The sequence below is a fragment of the Halichoeres trimaculatus genome, unplaced genomic scaffold (genome assembly GCF_033239565.1).
Source record: "Halichoeres trimaculatus isolate MK-OKI-2021-1 unplaced genomic scaffold, fHalTri1.1 fHalTri1_scaffold_3, whole genome shotgun sequence".
Classification (NCBI taxonomy): Eukaryota; Metazoa; Chordata; class Actinopteri; order Labriformes; family Labridae; genus Halichoeres; species Halichoeres trimaculatus.
The window spans coordinates 20693728-20707993 of NW_027437181.1; the positions used below are offsets into that span (position 1 = coordinate 20693728).

General features: G+C 41.0%; 1 protein-coding gene across 2 annotated transcripts in view; it reads left to right on the forward strand.

The window, feature by feature from the left end:
- The first annotated feature begins 99 nt into the window (after positions 1 to 99).
- adcy7 (adenylate cyclase 7) overlaps positions 100 to 14266 on the forward strand; it is a 68740-nt gene continuing 54573 nt past the window's right edge. For both annotated transcript variants that reach the window (XM_074665773.1, XM_074665774.1), the window contains exon 1: positions 100 to 207. The gene's annotated coding sequence lies outside the window, so the exon portion shown is untranslated. The remainder of the gene's footprint in view (positions 208 to 14266) is intronic.

The window sequence follows — 14266 nt, forward strand, 5'->3', positions numbered from 1 at the left end:
GCATAATATTATATTTGAAGGACGGCAAAATTGTGGTCGTGAGCGTGTTTGACAGAGGTGATGGAGGAGGGGCTTCCACGCGCTGGAGCGGCGCGCGGACTGACAGTTGGAGAGAGAGGAGCACGGGGACCATAGCACGCGCTCCTTGCTTGCACCTACAGGTTATTCACTTAGAGTTTTCTACTGGACTTAATGCAAACCTTTCAGGTAAGATACTGGGGCTTTTTGTCTACCTTAAGTGCGTCCTGGTAAATGCCTTTGTACCGAAATACCATGTATGGTGGAAGTGAAGACAATTCAAGAAAATGTGAATTGTTGCTTCGCTCAGACAAGAGAGTGAAAGACGTATCAGCTAGCCTCGAAGTTTCACTTCAATTTAAAGCTTTTCATCTTTGCTCGAAGAGTTAACAAAGGTTAACATTATCCCGGATTGAGATGGTGAAATTTGGCGTGTTTTCAGAAGCTCTGTCTTTTCTTTTTAACCCGCGTCTTGACTTCGCTCCTCATGTCACCCACCTAATGTTGACTTTGGTCCATATCAGGTTGCCAGCTCGAAAAGCTGACTTTAGTTTGGTATTTATATGTTTGAGAAGCAAACGTTCTACTGAAAAGATAGTTGGGCTATTTTGTTCATTGATACTTTAGCAGTAAAGAACAGCTCAACTATGAGCACCACAGACAAGTATTTCGTATGAGGTGATCTCGCTCAATAAATGTGTTGAATTTTCCTCTTGTTATCGTCCAATGGTACCGCGCAGATTTCTTTAAAACGCAAAATGTACTGTTTTTCTTTTTTACGGTGCCCATCAATGTCACACAAAACTGCTGGCTTTTTTGTATGGATGATGACTTCAGCACACTGCTTTATTGTGAAGTCTTTTGAGATGTGTGCCAGGTTGGATGATAAACATTATAACGGGATCTAAGCAGGCTACCATTCGTTTTGTGTTGTTTTGCAGTGACTTAGTTCTTCCACTAATTTTGACACACATTTTTGGAGCAGGAAACATTTTCTTTCTTTTTTACCTTTTTTTGTATGCAGAAACAGTTTTGACTTAAGAGCTAATGTCACATCTCTTCCTAGAGCAAATAAGCTCAGGGTTATTATTCTTGAATGCCTGTACCCTCCCAGTTCACTCTGCCTCATCATACCAGCACATTTTGGCAAGAGAAATGCAAGAGGACTAAAAGTTAATATAGTGGTCTTCAGTTCATTTCTTGTCTGTAAATGGCTTAAATGGCAAACAAGGGGGGTGGGGGTAACATATTATTTGTTGACTGTATTGATAATTATTGCGACTGAACCGTGCCATCAGTTCAGGTTTAGTTTTTATTCACCCTAAAAAATAGTTATGCTGAACCTCTTCCCATCTTTACGTCTGACAACAGACTCAGCCTCTCTGGAATGCCTTGTTCATATCAAACCATACGTTTTGCACAACTTCTCAGCTATTTTTAATCAAGCGTAGAGTTAAAATAAATCACAAACCATTGAAATTTGTTTGTTTTCTTTGTATACTGGATTTCAGCTGCCTGGACTCAGCATCGTAGAAATGCATTCCACACACTATTAATCCTGTAAAGCCTGACCCATCAAATAATAACCAGAACATTCTTATATTGGATGTTTATTGTTTTTTTATGATAAATTCCACAAAATTATTGCTATCTCATTTCAATTAAGTTTTATTGCTGTAATCACATTTGAAAAAATTGGGAGGATTTGGCAACTCTTTGAGTGAAGATTTTAGTAAATATGCATCATTTCGATGCAGAAAATAGTTACTTAAAGAATGAGTAGCAATTTAGATGTTATTCTTTCAGCAACTTCTTGAAAATTAACAATGATCTTCCTTGAAGAAAAGGTGTGGCTGATTTCACGAGAGTAGCCAAAGAAACTATTTACCATTTTGATAAGATAGAGGTCTTTAAAACTCGTGCATTTAATATGATATGTTTGGAAATACATGCCTCACACAACTGTTTTCATGGATCGTGCGTCGTGTCAGCGTAGAGATGAGTGTGTTTGTGTGTGTAGGGTCTATAACATGGAATTACATCACCACTTTCAGTGCCAATTACTCACCCCTCACACAGGAGTATCACCTGGTAATCTTGGAAGCTGACAGGGTTACCAGTTACCGGTGTAACTTAACCATCGGTGCACTGAAATAGTGTAAATAACTTTTGAAAATGCATGCATGCTTAAAAATCAAATGAAGGGCAAAGAGTGAATAGTATAGAGCTCATTAATTGAAACATAATGGGTATAGGAGAATAGAGAGCAGCTCTATGGGAGCCCGCGGTTAAGTTCTTGGTCATGGATCAGTGGGTCAGTGTTCTGCTGTGAGGCCTTGCTGCACCCATAGAAAATGGAATTGTGACACCATACATTGGCATTTGCCTTTGGAGTGCAGTTATCAATTGTCATGCTGTGATGTATCTCATTCTGACATGATGGGAACCCTGTTATAATTGAGCATGCTATTAGAATCATTTTACACATTAATGGGTCTGGACAGGGACAGCCTGTGCTACATAGACCAACACAAGCACACAAACAAACAAAACAGCACCCCAAACAGATCTGTGCTGATTGGAGTGATGCAGAGTCTATTATCTTTATCGTTGCTTTGTGACGAGGCTCATAATGACTAGTGGTTGAGTTGTTTTGTGTTTCTTTTTTCCTATGTCATGCAGCCTCAGCCAGCCATGTAGGCATAAAACAGTGGTTCATCTAGGGAGGATGAAGTCCCTTGGGGTTTTCCAAAAACTTACGGACTCTTAAATCACATAAACCATTTATCTGGTCATGTCATATTTCAAGCTGTATCCTTTGGTGACTTGTTCATGTGAGCGGACTTTAGTGACTTCTAACCAAATGGTACTTTCCTCTTTTACACCAGTGACAAAAGCAGTGATCTGTGTAGTTTGACCCCCAAGGTTTGTTACAATAAGGGTCATTTGAAAAATGAATCCAGTGGGAAAGTTTTATACTGTTGTTATATAAGTGATAAACTGACATTTCACTCAGTGTGGAGATGTTGGATTCTTTGAAGCCAGAGACACTTTAACACTGAAAATCCTTGTTTCAGCTGCTGCTGAAGAAAGTCAAGGTCTTCTGCAAAAGAGAAAATAATTAGTTAAACCGATGATGGTGGTGAAATCACACTGTCCTGCAAGATGAGGAAATGGTTCGGTAGTGTAGCTGAAGAGAGACAGGAAATGTGGAAAGCAGAGAGACATGTAGCGAATGATTGAGGACTGAAGCCGAGACAGCAACTGCTGTGTTGAGTAGAGTCTGAGTCTTTGGTAGAGATGTCAGGATTAACTGGTTTCATTGTTAGCCACGCTTTATTATGTCACAGTTAACCTAATGGCTAAGTTATTCCTGTCATTGGTGTCAAAAAGCAGCCTGTACATTATGTTTGACACAACTAAAAGACAAAAACAAAGTGACACCCAAGTGTAGTTTACTGTTTAGACCATGTCTGTGTCTCAAATCGCGTACTTCTGTACTTACAGTTGGGTGCCCTGTAGCTGTGAGTGTAGAGACTCAAAACCCATCCTATTTCCAATAAGACTTCTGTTGACAATTTGCTTCAAAACTCTGTTTCAGACACAGACAGGTGACATCATGGAAACCAAGTCCAAATTTTATATAGGGCGTATTCAGACCTGGACTGTTTGGTCCACTTTAAACGGACCAGGATTGGCTGGTGTGGACTTTTCATGCAGGTGTGAATAGACATAAATGAACCCTGGTGCGGACCAAACAACCGGACCGAGACCCAGTTTTTGAGGTGGTCTCGGTCCGCTTCCAAACGAACTCTGGTGCGGTTTGCGGTTCTCCGGTGCAGGTCTGAATACAAACCAAGGTCCATCCGAACTTACCACAGGATACATGCGCCTTTTGGGCCTATAAAGCCACCGTAACCTAACCGCCTTTGGTTCATACCTGATCCTCCGACTTCTGTTTAGCCACGCTGTTGCTTGCATGTTGTGGGTCAGACACGCAGAGCATAGCGTCTCCTTGCTGCGTGCATTCGTCTTCGCTGTTCCAAAATGTGAAACGGTGTTGTGAAGCCTGCTTTGAAGGAGCTGCTCTTGAAACTGAAAATGATTTTGCAGCTCTAATAAGAGCACAAACACACATGTTTACCTCCATATTCTGTGTGCCGCCCTTTGTCAGTGCTGTCCAATGAGAGCACCGATCGTCATACACATGGATATGTTTACAGAATATAGTCCACTTGCAAAAAGTACAATCTGAATACAAACTGCACCAAACAAAAAAAATAAAGTCCGCTTTTGGTCTGGACCAAACAAGTGGACCAAAGGACTTTTCTGGTCTGAATACAGCCTTAGTTTGTAGCCTTCGTTGGCTTTTTTCAAAGACGAGAAATCAGCTTAAAGCCTGTGTTCTTTCTCGTCTCTGATATGGTCAGTTATATGAAAATGGATGTTTTCTCAACATTTTGATATCAAATCTCAGTGAGTCAGTTACATTTCAAAACAAAACAACATTATAGAGATGTTAAAATACATGCGGAGATTTGTATTCATCGACAAATATGAAGTGTTCCAACTCATCAGGCCTTAAAGTGATACTCCGGGATAGAACAAGTTAGGTCCTATCACAAGGTTCTCATCGTGTCATAAAACGGCGCTACCTCCGCTGCAGAGCCACAGCTGGCTACGAGGCGCTCACTGCTTAGTGTATCAGTCCGCGCGCGCAGCGTACCAGATAAAAACAAACACAGGTAGTCTGCCAGGACAAAGAGACATGATGAGAACAAGAGCCTTATTTAGCGGTGTTTTTGTGTGAAAGTAACGCGCTGAAAATTCTCTAAATAAAGCGTGAATGCAGACCGATATCAGATTTTTTTGGTGGGAGTCCATTTATTTGTGTTTTTGGTCAAGTAAAAAATGGCCCCGTCTGAGTGCAGAGGAAACCTGCAGAGGAGCAGGGAGGGGTGTTTGGTGCGAGCGCTCTGGGCTTCTGCTGCACAAAAACACTGCTGTCGGGGTAATTTCTGCCCTAAACCTTGTGATAGGACCCAACTTGTTCCATCCCGGAGTATCACTTTAATGAGTGGTTTTTTAAGTTAAGGTTATTTTTACTTTCAGATGAGGTGTTTCAGGCATTTAATGATAGTGTTTAAGAGGTGTTGCAGGCACTACCTTTGAGAAAGCCACAAGGGTAGACCCGGAGCTCTCTTGAGTGATTATATATTCCCACCTGTCCCGGGAACACCTCATGGCCCCCAGAAGGAAATAGGACATACAGCTTGGGAGAATGGATGTCTGGATCAACTTGCTTGGACACCATTGTTCAGACCATCAAACCAGCCATCAAAACCCCAACCACCAAATGGGACGGAGAACAACTCCACAGGGAAGTGAAGGAGCTCGCTGAAATGCTGGAGATGGAGAGGCAAAATTAGTGCCCTCCAGGGAGAGCTGCAAAAGGTGACAGATTCATATCAGGAACTCAACCTCAGGTATGACTCTGACACCCAGACCACCTAACTGCAGGTAGAAGCTCTTCAACAGGAGCTTGTGCAGCAAAGCCAGGCTCACGCTGAAAGAGCGGCACAAGACCAGCAACAGATACTGGCCCTGAGGGCTGAACAGGACATCCTCCGTCAGAAGATGGCAGAGGAGGTCAGTGTCCTATAGGATACAGCTGACCTTCCGACTCATTTTGGGAAGGAGAGGATGTACCTGATTGAGCTGGAGGAGCTTAAAACAAAGCTTTACATTCAGGAGGCAAGTAAGAAGCCCAGAGAAGCCAGTGATAAAACCAGCCAAGAGGGGCTTTACCGTAGAGCTTCAAGAGGAAGAGGGCGAGCTCAGGCTTCTACAAGAAGAACTGGAGAAGTTAAAAATGACAAACCAGGATCTCAGTCAGAGATTCGAAACCAAACTCTTGAATCAGCAACAGAAAGCTGAGAGTCAGCAGCTGGAGCTCCAAGATGAAATCAGGCTCCTGTACAACAAGATCACTAAAGACCAGCTGGAAATTAGTAGCATCGGAACTGACATGGATGTCCTCAGAGAAAAGCTCACAGAGGAGATCAGCGCCCTGCAGCAGACTGGCATGGAGAAGTAGGAGATTTAGTGCAGAGAGCTGGAGGAGCTGAGAGGACAGTGTGCAGCTGACCAATGAGCTACAAGCCAAGAGGAAGGGGAAGCCAGAAGAAGGGCAAAATGTGGAGACCAACGCCACAGCAATGAAGGAAGCTGCAGAACCTTCTAGACCTGAGGGACCAGATGAAACTTCAGCGACTGAGAAGACTTCTGGACCTTCAGGGCTAGCTGAACCTGCAGAAGCAGCTGGACCTGAGGAGACACCAAGAAGGCATTGGCCTTCAGCCTTCAAGCGATTTCGCCACTTTCTGGACCTCAGTGCAGGAAGTAAAGCAACATCTCTCTTCCCCTCCTTTCTCTTTCCCAACATGTCCCCATGTCTTTGTGGGTTTTCTGTGGGTGATTCTGGTTTCTCCAATATGGCCAGTTAACTGGCAAAAGCCAATAAAAAAAGAAAGAAAAATATGTGTTTTTATAATGTTGTAACTTGTAATATAAAATGGAATAAGGTTTTCAGGATCTGTTAAGCTAACAAGCCCCTGAGCTTAGTGTTCTGGGAAGAGATACTGTCAATAACATGTTAGAGACTTGAAATTTTTGTGGGTGGAGGACCCTAAAAGAGCTTAACGCATGCGAAACCATGATTTTTTTCTCACACTATAATTGTACCACAAAAATCCCCAATCAATGCATCCTTACTCTATAGCAGTAATTCCCATCTAGGGAAGACCATGTTACAGTGGAAACATTTCATAGTTTATTTCTAACTTGGAGGTTGTCCATAAAATGGAACAAGTGCGCTACATCTAGTTTCCCCAGGGAGACAATAACCTGTGACACAGTCGCACCAAAGTCAAAACAGATGCTTACCTGCAGCCAGGAAAATATGGAGAAATGGTTAAAACACCCAGTTGCTCAGGATTCTGGAGAGGGTTCAGAGGAGCCCGCCTTGTAATGCAGGAAAGAGGCCACACCTTAACCAGTACAGTAAAAACTGTATTTAATATGGATCCACTTCTACGCCTGCGAACTCACCTCATTGCTTCTTTTGGGGTGAAGCCCTGGAAAACAGATCAATGAAGCCAGCTCTTTAATGGTAACACCAAAGCACCAAAGTTTTGTTCCTGATTTTTAAAGTTTAGATGTCTGTTTTAAAGGGGACTTATTCAATGGTTCATTTTTTGTGGTAAATATTACAAGAGTAATATTTGATTATGTTGATTTCTGTATTTTTTTATTTTTTTATTTAACCTATTTATTTTTCAAGACAACATATTGTATATATGTATTTTTTAACTTTAAAATGACCTTGACTGTTCAGAGAGGCCCTTTTAACAAAATGTTTTATTATTATTATTATTATTGTTATTTTATTTTCGGAGTGAAAAATAAGAAAATACCTGATAATGACATGTTTTAATTAAGGCAATAAAATAAAATAATTTTCATTTATTAATCAGTTGTGTTACATTGTACTATTGAAGAATCACTCACACTATAGTATGAGTTGAGATTTGTGCCACTTATATTGAATTCGAAAAGTATGATCTGAAATTGACTTTGATATTTTAAAAATTAATTTATTTGCTTTGAAATTTTATGAAACCTATTTGAAAACTCAACTCTTTATTTCTTTAATTCAAAAATACAAGATCAAATTCTTGAAGAGAATTTCTGTAAATCTGTGCGTCCTCGTGGACATAGATGACATGATAGTCTTGCTACGCTGAACAGAAGTTGAATTTTAAAACTGAATCCGTGAACTAAATTAAAGAACTAAAGAAATAAAGAGAGTTGAATTTTCAAGAAGGTTAAAAACAGTTTCAAAGCAAATAAATTCAATTTTTCAAAGAGTGGAATTTGATTTCAGATAATTTTTTCAAATTCGATAGAAGAATTCGGATCCAGTTTCTCGTGGCACAAATCTTAGACCATGTTATAGCCTCCTATGATGAGTCTCACATTCAATATGATACATAAACAAGCTAATCTTGATAATAAATTAATAAGTGGCAGGTTTCTTTAAGCTCTAGCCACGATAAGAATAGTTTACACACTTGTCAACGTTGTACACAGTCAGGAAATAATGTATTTATATGCTGAAACATTGCAGTCTTATTTTATTTTATTTATCTAATTACAATGTTCTGAAATCACCCATCGGTTTTAAAATGGTTTAGTTTAGCACACTATCACTGATGATGAGAAGGAGGCACTGACCTGTGTGACAAACTTAAAAACATGTTTTCAGCTTTGACTACGTATAGTATCAGTTTGCAGTTGACAACAACGGTGACCTTTACAGGAAATATGTGGAACCTCCACAGGAAATGTTGATATACCACAGACTGCAGGTTTTCTTTAGAACAGGGTTTGACACCCACAGTTAGGCAGACCGACTCATGCTCTGTTCCTGTACTGCTTTCAGTTTCTCTCTGTGTCTTTAAACTTAGAATGGAAAATTACTTTTGCACTGGCAGTTTGGCTCTTCTCAATTATCAGGTACTTTTTCTCACACTGGTGTAATATTTTGAATGTGTGCTTTATCACCTATAGTTTCACAGTAAGTCACCAAACAGGCATTTTCTTTTGACATTATTATTACTATTATTACAATTCCCAAAAGCTTCTGGCTGCTCATAGAGCAGATCATTCACCCATTTGTCCCCCCTCTCATTTTCTCCCCTTCCCTCTTGTCACCTCTCATGTTTTATCCTCTTCTTTCCAGCTGGCTCTGTGCTCTCTGTCCTCTTTAGGCTTAAATGAGAAGGGTCCTCATGGTGGACAGTGTGCTAATCCCTGAACACTCACTGAGGCCTAATCGGACTCATTAACTCTGACTCTGATGCTTCCAGCCACAGATCAGCACTAATCCTCCACCAGCACAGCCTCTGCCATGCGTGTTATAAACGCTCTTTCTCTTTTTCTCTGCTGCCTTACTCATGCAAATGAAGAGACATCACCTTTGAGCTGGGATGAAGAATAGCTCAGCCAGTTTCGAATGCTAATGTTCTATAAATGGTTGCAAAAGATGTTGTGAAACACGTGACCAGTGTCATGTAAGCAACCTGACACCCAGCCATCGTCAGTTTTCATCTCAATGCCTAACTGTGCATTTTAAACAATTTCATGGTGCCAGAGGAGAAGGAAGAGATGATGTAAGCTTCCGCTCAAGCCAACGGTCAAACAACAACAGCAGTGTATTCATAACATAGTTTTACATCAGGTGGCACGTCAGATTGTCTTATATAGCAAGGATGTAAACACAGGTCCAAAAGCAGAACAAAAACATGGGTCATCAGGTCATTGGTCTGTGATTCATATCCTCTGAAATCTCTGGATTGTTTTCACACACCTTAAGCTTGTATGATCTGTTTGAAGTGAGCCTCATCTCACCACTCACTGCTGTGAGCGCGTGAGGCCGAAGTGTAGGGTAGAGATGACCTTTACTGGTTTGATAGCTCTCTCCATCTCACCATCTCACACTCCCAGGATTTCCCCCCCGTATTGTGCTGTGAAATCATAGGAAGCTTCCCCACCGTAGAAAAACACTGAATATGAGCAGGGTGCTGCTACAACTGGCTTTTCTACAGTCACTCCAGTTCAAAGGTTTCTGTCATTGACGTCATCAAATCTGCAGGAGACTTGGTCTCCCTGTTGTGACTGTCCGCTGCCATCTGTTAGCTCACATTTTTCCTTTTCTTTAGGCTGAAAGCTTATTTTTTGTTCTCTAACATCCTGAACTTTTGAAAGAGGAGACTCGTTGCAAGTTTGCAAACATGGTAGGACACAACACACTTATATATTAGAGTGTATTATGAAAGCTATAAAGAAGAGATGATGATGCTCAAATCAGCAGCTTCTTTTCTTACAGTGATTACTGTGACAAATAATTATGTGAATAAAAAAATGTGACTACCAGAAGAAATGGTCACATAAGTTTTTCCATGTCACTACAAAATAAAACACCAGGTTAAAATTTCTTTTTCAGACTTGTTGTGTAACAAGACTATTGAAAGCATCACTTAGCTCAAGTGTAAACAAATGTTCTGGATATTCCCAGGGGCTGTACAGTGAGTCAAAGGTTTGCTCATTAGTCTCACTTCAGAGGTCTGAGGTTTGAACCTGACTCGACCGGCTGAGATTCCTGTGTGGAGTAACTATTATCTGGGGTTTCTAGGAGTGCTGACACGTTGGTTGAGTCTTTGGAAAACTCCAAATTGCCTTTATTTGTGAGTGTGAGGTATTTGTTCTTTTCCAGGCATACGGCACTGTGGACTCTTATTCAGGACAGGCCCTTCCTCTTGTCAGAAGCATTCTTGAAGATGTCTAAAGGGTTGAGGATGAAATGCACTTTAGGACTTTTGAAGATTTTTTATGCTTAATTTACCTTCTGCTTCCTAGGTTTGCAATGTGAAACTCTCAGCAGAATAGTAAAGATGCCAGAATTCCCTTGTCAGCTACTCAGGCCCAGAAAACAACAGTGTTCCCTCTTCGCATGATAGATAAATAAATAAATAAATAAAAAATAATAACAAACAAACAAACATATGGATAGAAAAAGGTACAAAACGCATGTCACATGACAATGATGTTCTGTTTTGTTATATGTTATTGACTCGAGTTGTCCATCAAGTGTTTTGAAGTTGTTATAGCTTTGTTTGAGTTTTTTTTGGAACCCTGTCGTGTTTATGAAGTCAGCCATGAGCCTACACATAACTCTTCTTTCATTTGCCTGGTAGTATTTAGAGTTCTCTGTATTCTTTTTTTTACAAGAAGTAATTGTGATGTATTTTTGTGATGAAAGTTGATATTCTATTCGGAAGCCAAAGTTATACCAATATATGCTAAATGCTAGCATATCAATGCAATTTCCCATATACGTTAGCATGAAACTAGTGCTATTTTGTTTATATTGTTTTTGGTAAATAATGAGATTTATATCATGTTGAATGTACTGAATAGGAATTCTGGGTGGGGGAGTAATGTGCATGTCTATGTTCAGTTCCTCAGTAAAACTTCAAGCTGAAAATCTTAAAACTTTTCTCTGGAAACTTATTTTCCTGCAACGATTAGATGGCTGTGGCAGGCAAGTTGACATAAAGTCTGGCAGCTGCGGCATAGTGTAAAGACTCGATAAGCATATCATTAAGAATAAAGGCTAATGATATTGATGGACTGAACATTTCGTATTAATTCTCAACAGGAACTGTTTTTTGATACTCATCTCTACTGTTTAATATATGGATATAGTCTCTACGACGTCACCCATCTGTTTCTGATACAGAGTAATGGAGCCAAACGGCTGGGGCCACTTTGGAAATGAAGCGGGCTTTGAACCTCCTTACCAACAGCTATAGGGTGCAGCTCACATCAGTCATGAGTTTTATTGGACAAACTCATGATCTTAAAATCTTCTAAACTACTGAGTTAGAAAAAACTTTACCCCCCTAGTGTGTGTGTTGAGAGAAATGAGCTGTACAGATCCAAGCTTCTTTTAAACCAGGCTGTAAATACGTTTTATAATACTGTAAATGTGCCCTTTTTTTCTGCTTTGTGTGTGTGTGTGGTTTCAGGTCTTTCTGCAGCCAACCTCAGGCAGACTGTCAATGAACTGCAACCTCCAACACTTCAACCTTAAATACACCTGTCTCATATGCAAAGAGAAAGTTGCCGTTCATATGGAGCATAACCTCATGCAGCTTTATTCAAAGGTCCAATATTATGCTCCTTTTCTGCAGTTTTATATGGATCGTTGAAGTCATCATGAAATGGTAGTAACATGTTTTGGTCCAAAAAGCCAATAAATCAAGCACAGCAGCATTGTTTCCAGGCTCTCATAGCCCCTCTGTTCAGAACGGTCTGATTTAGTGGGCGTGACCTTCATATGTAAATGAGCCACCGCTGATACCGCCCCGCTCTTCAGCCTCACTGAGAGCGCCGCCACGAGCTCAGAGTGCACAATGTCAAGAAAATGGCGAAGCTCGTTTACTGTAACATTACAGGCTAAAACAACAGGCTAACCGCAGCTAAAGTTAGCATTCTGAAGCTAACACAGAGACCAGGGGGACACTGAGGAAAAGCTCTTACTTCTGCTCCACAGCACACAGCATTTAAAATACTCACATTTCCAGGGTCCGAGGTTTGTTGGTGGATGGTTGGTAATGCGCCTGGATTCAGGACCAGTCTATTCGCTAGCCCTCTGTTGTACTGTCCAAAGTTGAAAAGCAGTCGGCTGTGAAGTGACTAGCACACACATGCACAGTTTTACTGAGTGTAGCTGGCACATTTCCTTGATGAACTCTAGCCACTTAGTCTTGTCTTCCTCCGAGATGGGAAGCTTGTGCATGGATCTATGTGGCTGTTTACAGCCAAAAGCAGAGCAGTGATGGCTCTTCAACTTTGGCATTCTCCTCCCCACTGCTGGTGAGATTTCTCTCCAGCAGCAGGGAGGGGAGTGGGCAGGGAGAGGATTTGGGGGTTTCTGCTCCGGTGGACCAATCAGGTCAGACTTGCTCCTGATTGGTCAAAAAAGGGAATCGCTGACGTCGGCAAATCCCCCAAATCTAAACAGCTCGTTTTACGTCAGGATTTTACAATCACAAGCACTACTAAGTACAGGTTTTGTCATTAAATATCACATTTTGTGGGCTGGGAGGAAAGCCAAAGACCCACAAATTTCACTAAAAGACTTAATGAAGGGATTTTTGCACAATATGGGACCTTCAACTAAAGTGCAGGGCAGTAAACAAAGTACCAAGAGGATGATTTGATAACCAATTGATTTGATTAAAACCTGTCCAGTGAGGTCTGTTCCATTCTCTCTTTCAGGGTGGTTCTAAAATTAGTTGGGGTTGTATCATTAAACGAGGGTATCAAACACCAGGTTACACCTTTTTATGGGTGTTTCTTTTGAATAAGGTCTGAAAGTTTGGTAAAATAACTGTAAGCACAAATGCAAGCCCAACACTGATGCTTCCACTGTGAGCTAACTACTTTAAGTGATTGAGAACTATTTGAAGTGAATGAGAGAGACACGGGATGCTGGGTTGACGGCTCGTACCACTGTACCCTTGTGTTTGATATTAATGGTTACTGCATGGATCACTGTGCTTTCCAGTGTCTATAAATCATTCTATAACATACTGACTCAAAGACTAGAGACATCAGACCACACAGCTGTTGTACCAGAATACTTTGGCTGGTGTTTACACATGGACATGCCACCATGCACGCCTTGGGCTTGATTCTTAGAAAATGTTCACTCAGACTCCACTTTCTCACCAAAACACTGGCACATCAGGAGTGGAGTATGATCAGATGTGACTGGGGATGTTGCGGTTCACAATTGGAACTTGCAGTAACCAAAAGACCCCTGAGCTCCTGTCACGTTCAGTATGCCTAAAACAAAAATGTCACTGTACATGTGACTTAAACTACCTCTCTTGCCAAATGCTCTGAGGTTTAGTTGAATCTGACTGATGATTATGTCACAATTGCGGCCCACATTCATTATACCGCGTCCAAAGTATTTGTTTGCGAATATTTGTTTCCATGGTGATATTTCATATATTCTGACCTCTCATATTCACATGCTTAATCACTGAAAAAGCGCTTCTGGAGAAATTACTGTTGTTGAGTCTCAGGAGGGATTTTGTTTTTTGATTATAACAAGCCTAACAAAGCCAGTCCCAGATCTATGAGAGGATTTTAATTTCAGTTTTCACGTTAGACATGCTTCGATAGCAGCTCTAGTTTGCGGTACTCATGCTACAGAATAATGCTTCAGCAGTTGTGTATTCCGCTGACATCCTCTAACCTGTAATTCTCAGTCACATTTGTTCAAGGCTGCTAATGTATCTTACTTGTGGGAGCACTTGAGGGCCTACGAAAGGCTGTGCCCTCTTGCCTCTACTCTTTGGAGAAAGATCAGAGCTGCTGAGATGGGATGCTTGGTGTGCCATTAGAGAAAAGCCTCTCCAGCCTATTGTCTGTTATGTTGTGTCATTTCCTGGGCACCTTCCCACACCCACAGTCCCTCTGTGAAAACACTCATTACAGTCTGCCTCTTGGAGTTTGGTGATTAGAACGATGGTTAGTGTGAGCACACAACCTAAGTAAATCATTTATTTATAAAGAAAAGATGGAATCAGTTGCTTGAACAGATCTCTGT